Raw genomic sequence first — 16,837 nt, 5'->3', positions numbered from 1 at the left:
GAGGCCAGCCTGGTCTACAAAGTGAGTTCCAGGACAGCCAGGGCTACACAGAGAAACCCTGTCTCGAAAAACCAAAAAAAAAAAAAAAAAAAGAATCAACACTGTTAACTTACGGCAAACCACCCTGCCCAGCAGAATGTGAGAGAGATGAGGTGATTTCCAAGTACTGGGAGTCAGTTCCTCCACACCCACTCCCTTCACCACTGCTGAAGATGCTCAGACCTCAAAATGTAACCCAGGAGTGGGAGAAAGGCTCCTCGCTTTGTCCAAGATCCCCCAGGGCAATCTGGAGCTGGCATCTTCCACACCAGCCCTTCCCGGTGTGAGGCAGCCAACCTGCTAGATGACAATAGGCCCGACCCAGTTAGCAGCTGCTGCCCTGCTGGAAGCCTGTCTCCTCACCTTCCCTAACCCAGGCTATTAATGGCCTCAGGCACCTGACAGTCCAGACTACCACTGCTTTGTAACCTAAAAATATCCTGCTCCCAATACTTTCCAAAGCAAATTAGCAAGGCTGCTCCTAAGGGGACAGGGAGGGGTCACAGTGAGTAGGGCAGTGGACCTCAGTGACAGCTCGCGCATACTCTAGACAACCCGCCTGCAGGGGTGCAGCATGGGTAAGTGGGCCCTGACTAGAGGCTCAGGCTGGAGGAACTTACTAGGCAGCATGAGGAAAGGTGCCAACACCACCCTTCTGAATGAAGCTGACTCATGACCACACACCACACGTCACCCAGTTTCTTCTGACCGGACACCAGCTGTGCCCTACAGCCACCACGCCTCGTCTCCTGGTTACATATCTGCTCAAAAGCACCTTCAATAGAGAGAGGCTCCACCCAGCTCTGGAGGGGCTGGGCATCCTTGTGTCTTGTGCTGTGGGCTCCGTGAGGGAAAGCACTGAGCGTGCTCTCCAGCAGCAGCGGCAGCTTTTGTATCAGGGTTGGCGAGTGTCTTGGGACAAACGGCTGGGAGGTTTGGTAAAGTGAACACAGACAAGTGCATCTCAGTGGGCAGCGAGTTCAATTCCCAGCACCCAGGGATCCAATACCTTCTTCTGGACCCTGTGGGCACACATACCCACAAATAACATTTTCAAATTAAGATGAAAATAAGGGTTAGAAAGACCTCGATTCCAGTTCCACAATCCAGGGGGAGGTGGCTTTTCTCCCGAGCACCGGGAAGGTAGACAGGCAGATCTGAGTGTCTTGTTGACTAGCCTAGCCTACTGCGCAGTTCAGGCCAGTGAGAGAGACTCTCTGAAGAACCAAGAGGCCAGCACCTAAGGAGACCCTGGAGGTTGTCCTTGGCCTCCACACGCAGCCTCCAAAAGTGGACCTGGTGTGGCCGTGCGTGCTGCACTCTCAGGACTCAGGAAGACCACAGAGAAAGGAGGATCATGAGTTCAAGTCACCCTCAGCTATTCAGGAAGTTTGAGGCCACCTTAGGGCTACCCAAGACCCTGTCTTTAACCCTCCTCTCAAAATAAATATGCAGGGGCAGGAGATACAGCCCGATGGCAGAGCGAGTACCCTGGTATGCAAAAGGCTCTTAGCTGACTTGTTTTGTTTTTGAGACCAGGGTCTCACCACGTAGTCCTGGCAGCCTAGAATTCACTCTGTAGACAAGGCTACCCTTGCTTGAACTTAATGAAATGAATCCACCTGCCTCTGCTTCCCAAGGGCTGGTGTGCACCACGAACCTGGTTAAGCCTTTGATTGATTTCAACATCATCATCAGCAACAATAACAACAGCATACACACATACACACACACCACACCCCGAGTTGAAATGAGCCAAGTGAGGTGCTACATGACTGTAATCCAGGCACGGAGGAGGCCAAGGCAAAGAGGCTCTCCAGCTGGAGACCGGCATGGACTACATGGTAAGACGCTATCTCAAAAACACATATATGTGAACCCCTCGTGCCCTTGGGGTTGGGAAGGGCTTTCTAGTGACAGCAAATGCCAAGTATTAAAAAAAGATTATTAAACTTTGACTCAAAAAAGAAAGATGTCAGGGGTGTGGAGAGAGGATTCAGCAGTTGAGAGCACTGGCTGCTCTTGCCCAGAACTGGGGCTGGAGCTCAGCGCCACACGGCTGATTACAAGCTCCTGGAACTCCAGATCAGAGAACCCGACACTCTCCTCTGGCCTTTGGGGGCATCAGACATGCAATGTGGGGCACAGACATATATGTGGGCACTCACACCTACACAAAGATTAGAGATAAATCTTCAAAAACAAACAATTTCCAGAGTGTGCATGGGGAACAGAACTGGAATCCCAGCACTTGGGAGAATGAGGGGAAAAAAAATTCTAGCTCAAGGCCAGCCTGGGTTACACAAGGAGCATCCGTCCCAAACCGGCCAGCCTGGACTACACGATGAAGTAAACAAACAAGCATGACCCACAGGTGAAGCCAAAATCCGAGGGGCTAACACACTGCTTACTCTTTTTTCTTTTTTGTTTTTTTTCGAGACAGGGTTTCTCTGTGTAGCCCTGGCTGTCCTGGAACTCACTCTGTAGATCAGGCTGGCCTCGAACTCAGAAATCCGCCTGCCTCTGCCTCCCGAGTGCTGCTTCCTCTTACAGTGTCTCAGCCCTCTGTGCCTGTGCCCCTCCATATGCATTTTGAGAGGAGGGTTAGAGCAGGGTCTCATGCAGCCATAGTATGGGTGGCTGGTATCTCAGGGTGTGAGGCAAGACGACCATTCTGGGTTCAAGTTCTGTGGAGATACATGAAGTTCTACAACTAGATATCTAGCCTAGATATAAAGTCAGAGTGGGTGGGGGTAGGGAGTGGGAGTTGGGAAACCCACTCAGGCTGGGAAGATGTTTGGGTGGGTAACAGAACTTCCTGAGCTAGCACGAAAACCTGAGTTCAAATCCCCCACATTTAAATCAAACACACACTCAAAAAAAGGTGACCACGGCAGCACCTGTAACCCCAGCATCTCCAGGATGGAGACAAAATCCCCAGCAGCTGCTGGCCAGCTGAAACAGCAGGCTTCCAGTTCACTGAGACAACATCTCAATGTGCACGCGGGTACAAGCACACACACACACACACACACACACACAGGAATGTGCACACAAATGCCCACAGCAATATTACTCAGTGAGACAGTGACAACAACCCAAAGGTCCAGCAGCCAACTGGAGATTATCTGGAGAAATGGCAGCTATTAATAGATTCCAAGTGGGATCCAGCAGTGGAAAAGCACATTGGTGGGAGAAACTGGGGCCAGCCAGGCAGCGTGCTCACACTAGGAGAGGGGCAAAGGTCTGCAGGGCTTCCTGGGGCTGTTTATCCTTCCATCCTTCCCTGTCTGTCTGTCTATCTCCCTATCTATCTATCTTGGAGAAAAGGTCTCAAATAGTAGGGCTGATCTCAATGGCTATCTAGCTGGAGGTGACCTGGCACTACAGGCCTAGGACACCTTGCCTTGGTTGTATGACGTTTCTCCCAGCCAGGCCACATTCCCAGTGCCCACATTCATCTACTCATCCACTCACCTGCCCACAGACTTGATGCTGCTGTCTCTGGGTATTAAGACTGGAGTCCCGGACTTTAAGCCGTTTTCAAACCTCTCAGGTAGACTTACTAGACTGTGCGTTAAGTCCATGTTCAACCGTGTGAAGAACCACCAGACTCCCACCCAGAAGCACAAAAGGACTGAGGACACCCACAGCGACATCTGCTTCTGCAACCCCTCCTCCCACCCCACCCCAGCCCTGACAACAGCCGTCCCACAGGTGTGATGTGCTTTCTCCTACAGTCCAGGGTCTTCTCAAGGACGCGCTGGCCATCTGTCTATCTTCTCAGATAAGCCTTTGCTCCAGCACCCTGCCAATGACTGGACTGAGCTGCTTGGGTTCTGGATTTTACTTCTTTATTTTTAATTGTAAGAAAGCTTTCTGTATTTAGGGTATTAATCCTTTACAAAAGAAATTTACCAATAAATGCTTTCTTCAGTTCTTGAACATGTTAGAGATGGACCCAGGACCTCATCATCCATGCTAAGCTAACATCTGACCACTGGCCTACATCGTCAGCTTCTCTCCATTCGGGGTTTTTTTTTTTTTTTTTTTTTTTTGCATGTAGAGTGAGTTCATGTTTCCTTGAATGTATTGCATCTTACAAAACTATCAGATGAAGAAACTGATTCTTCTCTCCCCAGGCACAGGCACGCCAGGGCTGGAGCCGGGAGTCCGGGAGCCCAGGACACACAGGGTGGCCCCAGAGAGAAAGTAAGAACTTTAAGCTCATTCGTTCCTATCACCTTAGACAGGACAACTAGCTTGTAACATCGGTATAACTAGAGTGAGCTCACATGCTTTACAACAGTTGTGTGTGTGATGGGTACACGTGTGAGTGCACGTGTCAAGGTCATAGGACAATCTCTGGTGTTGGTTCTCACCTATTCCACAGTCCCAGATGTGGACACTGTAACACCTGCCTGAACCATACACAATTATTTCTAGAACTCTTTCAGAAACAAGTCAAGGGGGTCTGCCATGGTGGTACACGCCTATAGTCCCAGTGTTCAGAAAGATAAGGCACAGGGACTCGGGGTTCCAAAGTGAGTTCTACAAAGTGAGTTCTAGGTCAACCTGGTGAGACTGTCTCAAAACAACTAAGCAAGTCGGGGATACAGGACAGAGGCCAGGGAGCCAGCTCGGAGGTTAAGAGTGTTGGTTGTTCCTGAAAAGGACCCAAGTTCTGTTCCCAGCACCCACAGCAGGTAGTCACTAAGACCTGTAACTCCAGAGGAGCCCACATCCTTTCTGGCCTCCAGATACACCTGAATAAACACACATACACATTTTTAAAAAGAATGTAGGTGCTGGGCCAAGCAGGATGTTCAGCAAGTGAGGCAAGGAACGTTTCCTGATACCAGGCCAAGCCTGATAACCCAAATTTGATCCCCAAGACCAATGTTCCAGAGAGAGAGGACTGATTCAAACTATCCTCCAATCTACACACACAACTAAAATACCAAGAAAAACCAAGAGGAGCTAGCTGTCCCACTGCGCTTTGCACCAATCTACTGCTTTCTTCCAGGCTCGTTGTCCCAGCCTGCAGCTTCCGGATGTGGGTCCTGTGACAGCTTGCCCTGTCCACACTCCGCTCCACCAGCCAGACATCAATGTGGTCACAGACCTCACCTCTGCCAAGGTTTTGCTCAAGTGTCCTCTTATCAATGAGGTCCTCCCTCTCTTATCAGAATGCCAGCCAACTCCCCTTCCCCCTTAGAAGACATGAAAGATTTCCATGTGACAGAGAAGCTCTGAGAATGGGTGGTGACAACTGCCCAATATGGAAAGCGTTTAATGTCCCTGAGTTCTACAGTTAATTGCTATGATGCTTTTGTCTTATGAGATGGGGTTTCATGTAACCCAGACCCCAAACTCACTCTAGCTGAGGGTGACTCTGAGCTCCCCATTCTCCTGCCTCCGGCCCCTATGTCATAAGCTTGTACCACTGCACCTAGTTTTCAGGATGTCTCCTCCCTCAGCATCTCTACTTGCTGGGATTCCAGGCCTGTAGCACAATGCCTGGTGTACTGACTAGTTTTGTGTCAACTTGACACAGCTGGAGTTATCATAGAGAAAGGAGCTTCAGTTGGGGAAATGCCTCCAAGAGATCCAGCTGTAAAGCATTTTCTCAATTAGTGATCAAGGGGAAAAGTTCCCTTGTGGGTGGTGCCATCTCTGGGCTGGTAGTCTTGGGTTCTATAAGAGAGCAGGCTGAGTAAGCCAGGGGAAGCAAGCCAGTAAAGAACATCCCTCCATGGCCTCTGTGCATCAGCTCCTGCTTCCTGACCTGCTTGAGTTCTAGTCCTACATCCTTTGGTGATGAACAGCAGTATGGAAGTGTAAGCTGAATAAACCCTTTCCTCCCCAACTTGCTTCTTGGTCATGATGTTTGTGCAGGAATAGAAACCCTGACGAAGACACCCGATAAAGCAAAAGCTTATTAAGTACAAGGGGAGGAAAGATGCCCAAGTGGTGAGGAGACACAAACCCACGAAGCTATAGAGTTAAACCGGCTCAGAAAGGAGAAAGAGCGGCTCGGCCAGCTCAGTGGGGAAACGTTTCTTGCCTCATCACTAGGCTTTGAGCCCCGGGACCCACACCGTCAGAGACAAGAAACTCCTGCAGGTAGTGCTGACCTCCACACACGCATTATGACATCCCATGTGTATGTGCTCACACAGAGATATAATAGAAAAGCGGAGATTGGAGCCAGAAACCAGGGATGGAGTTCAGGAGAGCGGGTTCCGGCCCCAGCTGGGTGGGTGGTGGTGCATGCTTTTAATCTGGGGCAGAGGCAGGCAGATCTGAGTTTAAGGCCAGCCTGGTCTACAGAGCTAGTTCCTGGACAGCCAGGGGAGAAACCTTGTCTCAAAACATTAAAGAGAGAGGGGGAGGGGTGAGGAGAAACAGTTAAGAGTGCAAAGACAGGTTCAGCGCGCCTTGCTGAGCACAGGGCCGCAAGGGAGCAAGCAACTGCAGGTGAAGCAAGGTCTCTGGCTCTGTGATTACCATCAGTGTCAGCTCTATCTCTTCTCTGTTCTTTATAGGCCTTCTCTTTGGGTGACCTGGGGCTAGGACACTCGACCCATGTTTCTCATGGGCTGTATAAGTAAAAGGTTGCAGGTGCGGCGGCTTGTCCAGAAGGTGTTCATGATACTATTTTTTTGTTGGTTCACTTTGGTTTTTTTCAAGACAGGGTTTCTCTGTGTAGCCCTGGCTGTCCTTGAAACTCGCTCTGTAGACCAGGTTGGCCTCAAACTCAAAGATCCACCAGCCAAAGGTGTGTGCCACCAACACCTGCTTTTCTTTCTTGCTGGTTGGGGAGGGACAAGGTGTCATATAGGCCAGGCTGGCTTTGAACTCCAGATCCTCCAGCTCTACTTTCCAAGTGCTGGGATTGCAGGTGTATGCTGCTACAGCCCACCCAGATGGCTTTAACTATCTGTAGTGATTGGTAGAGATTCTCACTGTTTATAGCTGTATGCCATTTCCATACTGTATGAAAAAGTAGAGTGCTAGTAACCTCAGGTGACTGAGGCGTGTTTAAAAGCAGGTCTCAGTGGGAGAGGATGTGCCTAGACCTGCTGGGACTAGATACCCCAGGGTGGGGTGGTACCTGAGGGGGGCTCCTCTTCTCTAGAAGGGGGAGGGGCAATAGGGGAGGAGTTTGGGGGGGTTGGACTGGGAAGAGAGGAGCAAGGGGCTATCTATGATCAGGGTGTAAAGTGAATTTTTTAAAAAGCAGCACTTTCTTATTTTTCTTTCTTTTTTGTTTGAGACAGAGAAACTGTGTAACCTTGGCTGGTCTAGAACTCACTATGTAGACCAGGCTGGCCTTGAACTTGCAGAGACTGCCTGGCTTTAATTTTTAAGACTTTATGTTATTTTTAATTGGGTGTGTGGGGAGGGTATGTTCAGTACAGGGCCAGAAGAGCTTGAGAGATTCCCTGGAACAGGAATTACAGCTCCAGCCCCTCCAACAGCAGCCAGCCCTCCTCCAACCCCTTTTCTCTATCTTGGGACAGGGGTCTTGTCACTATGTTGACCACACTGACCACAGACTGGCAAGGAGGCAGCTCAGTCAAGAACTTACACACACACACCATGATTTGTCTGCAAACAATACTTTTAGAAACATTTTTGCTACATGTGCTTTTCTGTGTATAGAGTATATGTATGTGGTCACTCCAGCAGTCACAGACAACCCTCAGAAGAGGCTCTTTCCTTTGACTGTGTGGGTCTTAGGGCTCCAACTCAGGTTTCCAGAGTCGGTGGCAAGCACCTTTAAGCATCTCGCTGGCCACAAACAGCTTTGTTTATTTTTAAAGACTTACTTATTTGTGGGCTGGAGAGATGACTCAGCAGATATGGGCACTGGCTGCTCTTCTAGAGAACCAGGGTTCAATTCCCAGGACCCACATGGCAGCTCACAACTGTCTGTAAGTCTAAGGGATCTGATTCCCTCTTCCGGCCTCCACAGGCACCAGGGTCAAGTGTGGTGCACATATATGCAGACAATACATTCATACACAGAAATTAAGATTGACGTGTTTTGTTGAAGATCTGTTTTGGCTTGTGAGCATGACTACTTTGCAGGCTTGTGTGTCACAAGCCTGCCTGGTCCCTAGAGAGCTGGAACTGAAGCTACAGATGGTTGTGAGCCATCTTGTGGGTGTTGGGAAGGAACCCAGATCCTCTGTGAGAACATCTAGTGCTCTTAACTGCTGAGCTGACTCTCCAGCCTCAGAACGTTACAATTACAACTCTTCTGAGTCTACAAATCCCTTCTACATCTATTCTCTTGTTCGTCACATTTCGGATTAAAGAGCTCGTTAGTATGGTTAAAATGCCTCACTGCTGGGCTAGGGGTTCAGCTCTGCGGGAGAGTTGATCTTCAGTGTGCACTGCCAAAGGGGTAAGGGGGACCCAGTGCCCTAGGAACAGGAGATTTAAATACCCGGGTAATCAAGTCCCACAGGGTCCAACCCTTTAAACTCATCCCAGTTCCCCTGAACAGAGGAAGGGAACAGTATGCTGGAGGGGGAAAGGCTGTGGAGCTACTGGAGTGTCCCCTTTAGTCAGTCTGCTTCTTATTACCCTCTATCTGGGCCCACCAGATCCTGAATTAAGAGAACCCACGTCTGGTTCCCCAAATTCTCTAAAACAGGTCCCACCTGAATCATCACTTGATCTGGAGCCCACCCAGCTGCCGCTGCTATCGGTAGGCCTGCACTAACTCACAGCTCACACCACTCTTATTATAGATCTGTTTCCCTCCTCCCAAATGCATTTGCCTTCCTTCAGCACAGTGCATACTCCCGTTATGAAATATGGATTTGAATCACCTTTTCAGAGATGATCTATCTCACTGTCCTACAATCAGATGCACATTAGGAAAACACCGGGAATGGAATCTGCCATTTATTGCTTATAAAAAACCATGAGCCTTCGCCACTCCTGCAGGGAAGAAAGCCGTGCTCCATTACAAAAGTTCCCTCTGAAAGAACTAAACTGCGAGACTGTCCCTGCCAAGGAAGACACTCGCCACACCCAGGCGAAGGAAGAGAACGAATGAATGTAAATTCTGTAAGGAGGAAGAGTCCCTGACAAAGCCTACTCAGTCATCTTGGTGCAAGCTGGGTGAGGGGTGAGAAGGCTGGGCCTCGGCCTGCTGTGATCATGTTTAAGGATGCCAGGACATGACATATATGTTCAGAAGAGTTCTCTAGGGAGCCAGAGGCAGCTCGGCTGTTACGGGTGCTTGCTGTTCTTGCAGAGACCTGCACTCAAGAAGCAGTTCACAACTGCCTGCAACTCCAGCTCCAGAGGATCCAGTGACCTCTTCTGGCCGCCGCCTCCTCCTCCTCCTCCTACTCCTCTTCCACCACCACCTGCAGATAATCACACATAGATCCATACATACACATAATATATATCATCCACATTACACACACACACACACACACACACACACACACGATGCCTATAATTGACCAGTGGAAAACAGAATACCCCAAATTCCAGGCTAGCAATTAGAACAGCCTGGACTCCAGAAGGGTACACTGAATACATGAGGACATTTTAGGGGGGTTGTCTGTTTAGATAGGGTCTCAAGACATAGCCAAAGGTGACCCTGGGGCTGAGTCTCTTCCCTCCACCCTCCAAATGCTAGGGTTATAGACATGGATCACCGCACCCAGTTTATGCAATACTGGAGACTAAGCCCAGGACTCTGCATGCTAGGCAAGCACTCCACCTCCCGAGTTACAGCCCTAGACCCGTTGTTTGTTTGCTTGTTTTTAATGTTACAGAACACAGCAATCCACGATATGACATTTTGTATTAAGTAAGCTCTTGTAGTCTTTCATGTAATTTTTTCTTTCTTTCTTTCCTCCTTTTCCCCCTTCCCTTTCTCTTGCTCACTGGCCCCCACTCACTCTGGCCCATAGGTTTTTTTTTTTTTATTTGTTTCTCATTACGGATGGTTGTGAGCCACTATGAGGTTGCTGGGATTTGAACTCATGACCTCCGGAAGAGCAGTCAAGCGCTCTTAACTGCCAAGCCATCTCTCCAGCCCTCATGTAATTTTTCTAACCAAGTACTAATCATATGTAACTCTGGACACCAGATTCCAAAGTGGGACTGGATGGGTCTAACAGACCGCAGGCAACTTTTGCTTCATCACCAAAGGCTTGTCGTCCCGTCCCGTTTCCCTCCCCCCCCCCCGCCTTTTTGAAAACTCTGAGCTTAACTTGATGTTTACAAATCAGGAAGTCTGATTTCTCTCGGAGGTGGTTACCAGATCTGGCAGAAACACTGGAGCCATGTTTCTACAGGTTGTACAGGTTGGTAATTGGCAGGAACACAGGCTTTCTGGTTTATCTCACTTCCCACACCCAGCATTCTACTCATTTGTGGCACCTGCTGTAAAGGTTTGACGGTTCTGCCCATGGCCTGATAGCACTTAAGACGCCACAAGCCCTGCTCATGCTTGCCTAACATTCACCAAGTCCTGGGTTGATCCCCGCAGCACCTCATAACCAGGGTGGTACACACGTAACACCGCCCCCCCCCCAAAAGTAAAGAGATTCTAATACGGACCTCTAATACAGTTTTTCTTAACTCCTTTTAACCAATTTTGATCAACATATTTGGCTTCTAATTTCACATGGTCTGTAACCACCTGTGTCAGGGACCATTTACACACACCAAGTCCGTTACACTCCGACTTGACCCAACTGCAGAAAAACTAGGTACCACTGCACTGAACTGGCTCCTCTGCACACCAGGGAACAACATAAGCACAGTAAGGCTGGGGCTGGGGCGACTCCTTGCCTATAGCAAACCAAAGCACCCACCAGGTTCATTTCCAGAACCAAAAAAAAAAAAAAAAAAAACACTGTCAGATTACACGCTTCCCAGGGGTGGAGCCCAGTCCTTCCTTCCAACGCAGCCTGTGACACTCGAAGGTGTGTAAACACAATCCAAGGAAGTTAACTATGCAGCCTTTCTTACATTTTGAGACAGAACACTCAGGTCGGTAAGACCTCTCCGCTAGAAAAAAAAGCACCTTGTAATTCCAGAGATGGAGAAATGTCAGTCATTTCCAGTAAATGAGGCCTCCAGAATGCTGATGCAGGCATGCTGTTAGTCCACGTCTAAACTATTGCAGGCCTCCAAATCTGTTTTCCCTCTTTCTCTCATCTTCATCCCCATCGCCATTTCTAATCCCTGGCCAGAATATATCGGAAACATTGGTCAAGACACCATTAACTTTCAACCTACGGTACAAGGATAATAAACCGTCACAAAGTTTGGGGAACCAGAATTCACAAAGGAACTCGCAGCTACAGGATCGCCAACAATTTGTCATTTTTTAAGGACAAAGCGTCCTAAGGGACCTTCCTGTCATCTTTCCTTGGACCCCACCCCCAGATGTGGGAACCCACCTTCTGAAGCATCCTCCTATGCAGAGTAGGGTTACAGGGGGAGAAAACGCGACGTTTGGCACACACTCAGCCTCAGGCTGATAGCCTGAGCCCCCGAGCACTGCATCCCGCCGAGCCAGGTGGGCAGGGATGCGGAGGGCGCGGCTCACCTACCTGCAGGCGCACGTTGAGCATCATGGAAGCCACGATGTAGAGGTAGGGAAAGTTGATGCGCAGCCGCCAAGCCAAGTCAAAGAAGATGAGCAGCGTGCGGGTCAGCCCCTTGCAGAAGACCCCATAGGAGCGGGCGGCGGCCGAGCGCGACAGCCGGACAGCCAGACCCGACAGAGCCGTCGCCATATAGAGATCCGCGGCGCCCCCACTGCCCGCCCGCCCTCCCTCTCCGCGCCCGGTCGCCCAAGGCCTCCTCCCCCGGGCCGCTGCTCAGCGCTCAGCGATCTCAGGGAGCAAGGGAGACCGCGGCGAGGCCGGCAGGAGGGCGGGCCGCGGGGGAGCCGAGGCTGCGCGTCACTCTCCGGAGGCGACTCTGCCAGCTACCACCAGGATTCCCGGCCGGGCCGCGCGGCCTGACGTCACAAAGCCGGCCCGCGCCTGCGCAGGCAGCAGACCCCGCCTCCCGCCCCGCCCCGGGCCGCCCCGCCCCTCAGACGGTGTTCCTGCAAGTGAAGTGCGCGTGCGTTGGAGAATAGGGTTGGCTGCATTGCATCTGGCGTCCTCTGATGGTGAGGGGTTGAAAGTAACAACAGAGGGAAAGTGGCGTGGTGGCGCTAGCCTGTTAATATTCCAGCACTCAAGAGACTGAGGCAGGAAAAACATGAACTCTCAAGGCTGGCTGCTCCTCCAGAGGACCCTCAGTTCAGTTTCCCGTACCCACACTAGGTGGCTCAAAATCCACCTGTAGAGCTGGCTCCAGGAGATCCGATATCTTACTGACCTTCCTGGGCATCTGCACTCATTCGCACGCACACCACCACATCCAAATAAAAACAAATCTTCAAAATACAACAGAAAAAAAAGATATGATGCGTGGTTATGGCCACAGGTACTTTATAACACACATATTCCTAAAAATGGTTACAGTGAGACCAGCAAAATGGTGAAGTAGGTAAAAGGCACTTCCCATTGCTCCTGAGGATCTGAGTTCAATTCCTGGGACCCTGAGGAATTGTGACTCCAGGGTGTTGTCTTCTATGCTGCTTATTTTTGTCAACTTGACAAAAGGTAGACTAGGAGTTCTCAACCAGGGGGTCGCGATCTCTCTGGAGGTCGAACGATTCTTTCATAGTGGTTAGCCTAAGACCACCTGTGTATCAGATATTTTATTTACATTACGATTCGTAAAAGTAGCAAAATTACAGTTATAAAGTCGTTATGAAGTAATTTTATGGTTGGTGGTCACCACACGAAGAACTGTATTAAGGGGGTCGCGCATTGGAAGGCTGAGAACCACGTCTAGAGTTATCTAATTCCTAGAGTTATGCTGGAAGAAGGAACCTCAATTGAAAAAAATGCCTCCATCAGGTTGACCTGTAGGCGACTCTGTACGGCATCTTCTTGTTTGGTGGTGGGTGTGAGAGGGTTCAGGCGTAAAGGGTGATAGCAACTCAGCAGCAGCCTCCTGAGTGCTGGAATAGCAACAGGTTTGCGCAGCCACCCCGCTCTCCTTGTTATCCTCATCTTAACCATTAGAGGGCGCCAGGACGCAACGCAACAACCACACACTCCTTACCTTGTAAGAAAACAAGGTAAACCTGGTGGTGGTGCATGCTTTTAACCCCAGTACTCAGTAGACAGAGGCAGGCAGATCTCTGTGAGTGAGAGGTCAGCCCAGTCTATAGATTGAATTCCAGAACAGCCAAAGCTACACAGAGAAACCCTGTCTCTAAAAGAAAAAAAAGAAGAAGAAAAAAGAAAAGAGAGAGGAGAGAGAGGAGAGAAGAGAGAAAAGAGAAAAAAGAAAAGAAAAAGAAAAGAAAAGAAGAAGAGAAAAAAAGAAAAGAAGAAGAGAAGAGAAAAGAAAAGAAAAGAAAAGAAAAGAAAAGAAAAGAAAAGAAAAGAAAAGAAAAGAGAAAAGAAAAAGAGGTGAGTAAGCCAGGAAGAGCAAGCCAGTAAATAGTATTTCATCTGTAATTTCAAATTTAGTTCCTGCCTCCAGCTTCTGTTCTGCCTGTGTGGCCTGCCGTGGCTTCCCTCAGTGATAGACTGCTTTCTGGCCGTATAAGGCAAATAAATCCTTTTCTCCCCACATTGTTTTTGGTAATAGTGTTTAGTGTTTATCATAGTAGTAGAAATCAAACTAACACATGTTCCCACCTCCTCCAGTCTGCTATGTTATATGCATGTATACACCCACACAAACACACTAAATAAAATGTGACTTTTGTACTGGCTGGTTTTGTGGGTCAACTTGACACAGGCTGGAGTTATCACAGAGAAAGGAGCTTCAGTTGGGGAAATGCCTCCAGGAGATCCAGCTGTAAGGCATTTTCTCAATTAGTGATCAAGGNGGNAGGNCCCCTTGTGGGTGGNNCCANCTCTGGGCTGGTAGTCTTGGNTTCTATAAGAGAGCAGGCTGAGCAAGCCAGGGGAAGCAAGCCAGTAANTAACATCCCTCCATGGCCTCTGCATCAGCTCCTGCTTTCTGACCTGCTTGAGTTTCAGTCCTGACTTCCTTTGGTGATGAACAGCAATGTGGAAATGTAAGCTGAATAAACCCTTTCCTCCCCAACTTGCTTCTTGGCCATGATGTTTGTGCAGGAATAGAAACCCTGACTAAGACAACTTTAATTTTTTTTAGTGGCTATAGTGGGGGCTAGAGAGATGGCTCAGTGGTACAGTGCTTACTGTTTGAGCAGAGGACATAGGCACATACATGCATATACACACAGAGAAATAAAATAAAACAAAATATTTTAAATAGTCACAGTGGTAATTTTTAAATTTCTTTTCATTTTATTTATTTATTTATTTCTGTTTGGTTTTTCAAGACAGGATTTCTCTGTATAGACCTGGCTGTCCTGGAACTCACTCTGTGGACCAGCCTGGCCTCGAACTCAGAAATCCACCTGCCTCTGCCTCCCGAGTGCTGGGATTCAAGGCGGGCACCACCACTGCCTGGTGGTAAAATTTTAAATTATATGTATTTACCATAATTTTCAAAAGAAATAAAAAAGGCATTTGTGGGCTAATTGCCTACACTGCCAGCCATTCTTGTTTAATGTTCAATTATCTATACTTTAATTTTTAAAATTTTTTCCCACCCCCCTACATTTTTATTATTTTTTATTTTATGTATATGAATGTTTTGCCTACATGTACTATTTTGCTTGGATGTATGTCTGTGTACCACATGTGTGCCAGGTACCTGTAGAGGCCAGAAGAGGGCATCAGATCTCCTGGAACTGCAGTTACAGACTCTGAGCTTCCAAGTGGGTGCTGGGAATCCAACCCAGATTTCCAACTTGGAAGAGCAACCAGGGCTCACAGCAGTGGACCATCTCCCCAGCCCTCGGTCATACAGACTTTAATAAATGCAATGATTCCAGGCAGGGGAGCACATGCCTCCAATCCCAGCACTCGGGAAGCAGAGGCCTGCAGATCTCTGTGAGTTCAAGAGCAGCCTGGTTCACATAGCAGGTTCCACAATACCCATAGCTACTCGGCAAGACCCTGCCTTAGAAGACAAATCAAAATAATTATGGTGCTAATTAAAGTCCCCGGGTTAAAATACACAGACTTTCAATAATTCTAGTGTTCTGGAACAGAGGAGGAAATGTTTGAGTCTCGATTTGCTCGAGAGAGGATCTTATTTCACAGTGTTTTCTTCTTTTTCTGTGTATGTGTGGGTGGGTGGGTGGGTGGGCAATTCTCAAGGTTTAGGGCCCATGTTGGCAGGGTTGATATCCAGAGTCCTCCTCAATGAATCTTCCAGTTAAATCTTTGCAGCATCTTCAGTGATAGCAGGTCTCACTGGTACTGTTAGTCTAGCTAGCCATGGGGGTGGGGGGTGAGGGAGGAGAAAGAGGGGGGAGAGTGGCAGGGGAGAGAGAAGCTTCATTAGTAACTGATAACTAGAATTTCCACCCCACGCACACACGCTTTACTTACGTTCCTTGAGGCTCTAGGGGCTGTGCCTCGGAAGAGAGCTGGCCCAGAGAATCCAGGTTCCATTCTCAGCACCTTCTTCATGCTCTCATGATCTGTCTGTTTGCAGAAACAGAGGTCCTGGATGCTCAGCCGGTCCCGCCCTGCCCCTCCTCCAGGGCTTTGTGGGAAATGAATGAGCTCAGGTTTGCAGCACTGAGCCAAACTCCAAGCACACAAAAGGCACCCAGAAAACAGTAACCATGCTTATACCTGGGGTCCTTGAGTCCTTTGTAATCCAACAGATTTAGGAACTCAGTGTGTGAATAATAACAGTTGGTGTTTAGTTGTTTATGAAATTACTCTCCCTGGGACAGTACTTGCAGACAAGCCCAGCGCATTGCCCAGGATCCACATGGTAGAAAAAGAGAACTTAGTCCTCTGGCTGCCATATCTACCATGTGCAAGCATGTGTGTATGCATGCACGCACACGCACACACACACACATACACACACATATACACGTACATACACACATACACGCACATACACACACACACATTAATGAATTAAAACTAATGTAAATTTCCTTGACAGCCTAGTGAGGCAGTGGATTCTATCTCAAATACTGTAGAAAACAAAACAAAAAAACCTATTTGCTTATTTTCCTTATGTTTTATACCTGTATGAAACTATCTCCTATTACCTTTTGAGGTGTCTGTGTGTTATGTGTGTCTGTGCATGTGGTGTCTGGTGTCTGGTATTTTCCTCCGTGGCTCACCACCTTAGTTTTTGAGACAGAGTCTTTCATGGAGCCTGGACCACCAATTGGTTGGGCTGTCCGACCAATGGGCTTCAGGAATCCTTCCATGATCTGTCACCAGATACTGGGCTTACACATGTCTGTGACCATACCTAGCTTTTTCTTTTTCTTCCCCCCACCCCTTCCCTTCTCCCTCTTGCTCTGGCTCCCACTTGTTCCGTTTTTTGTTTTGTTTTGTTTTTTGGAGGTTTTTTTGTTTGTTTGTTTCTCATTACAGATGGTTATGAGCCACCATGTGGTTGCTGGGATTTGAACTCATGACCTCCAAAAGAGCAGTCAGTGCTCTTAACCACTGAGCCATCTCTCCAGACTGCTTTTTTCTTTCTTTCTTTTTTTTTTTTTTTTTTTTGTTTTTGGGTACATAGCATGTACTTTAATGTATTCCAAATGTGTGTGTGTGTGTGTTTGTGTGTGTGTGTGTGTGTGTATGTGAATGTGTGT

At 48.5% G+C, this 16,837-nt stretch overlaps 1 protein-coding gene across 1 annotated transcript in view; it reads right to left on the bottom strand.

The window, feature by feature from the left end:
• Positions 1–3,641, bottom strand: part of Fam220a (family with sequence similarity 220 member A) — a 6,239-nt gene extending 2,598 nt beyond the window's left edge. Inside the window, 1 exon segment of the mRNA XM_021186758.2 lies at positions 3,517–3,641. The gene's annotated coding sequence lies outside the window, so the exon portion shown is untranslated.
• Positions 3,642–16,837: the final 13,196 nt, after the last annotated feature.

The sequence above is a fragment of the Mus pahari genome, chromosome 23 (genome assembly GCF_900095145.1).
Source record: "Mus pahari chromosome 23, PAHARI_EIJ_v1.1, whole genome shotgun sequence".
Classification (NCBI taxonomy): domain Eukaryota; kingdom Metazoa; phylum Chordata; class Mammalia; order Rodentia; family Muridae; genus Mus; species Mus pahari.
Note: the sequence above shows the minus strand (reverse complement) of the source record. Positions and strands in the feature narration are given on the sequence as shown.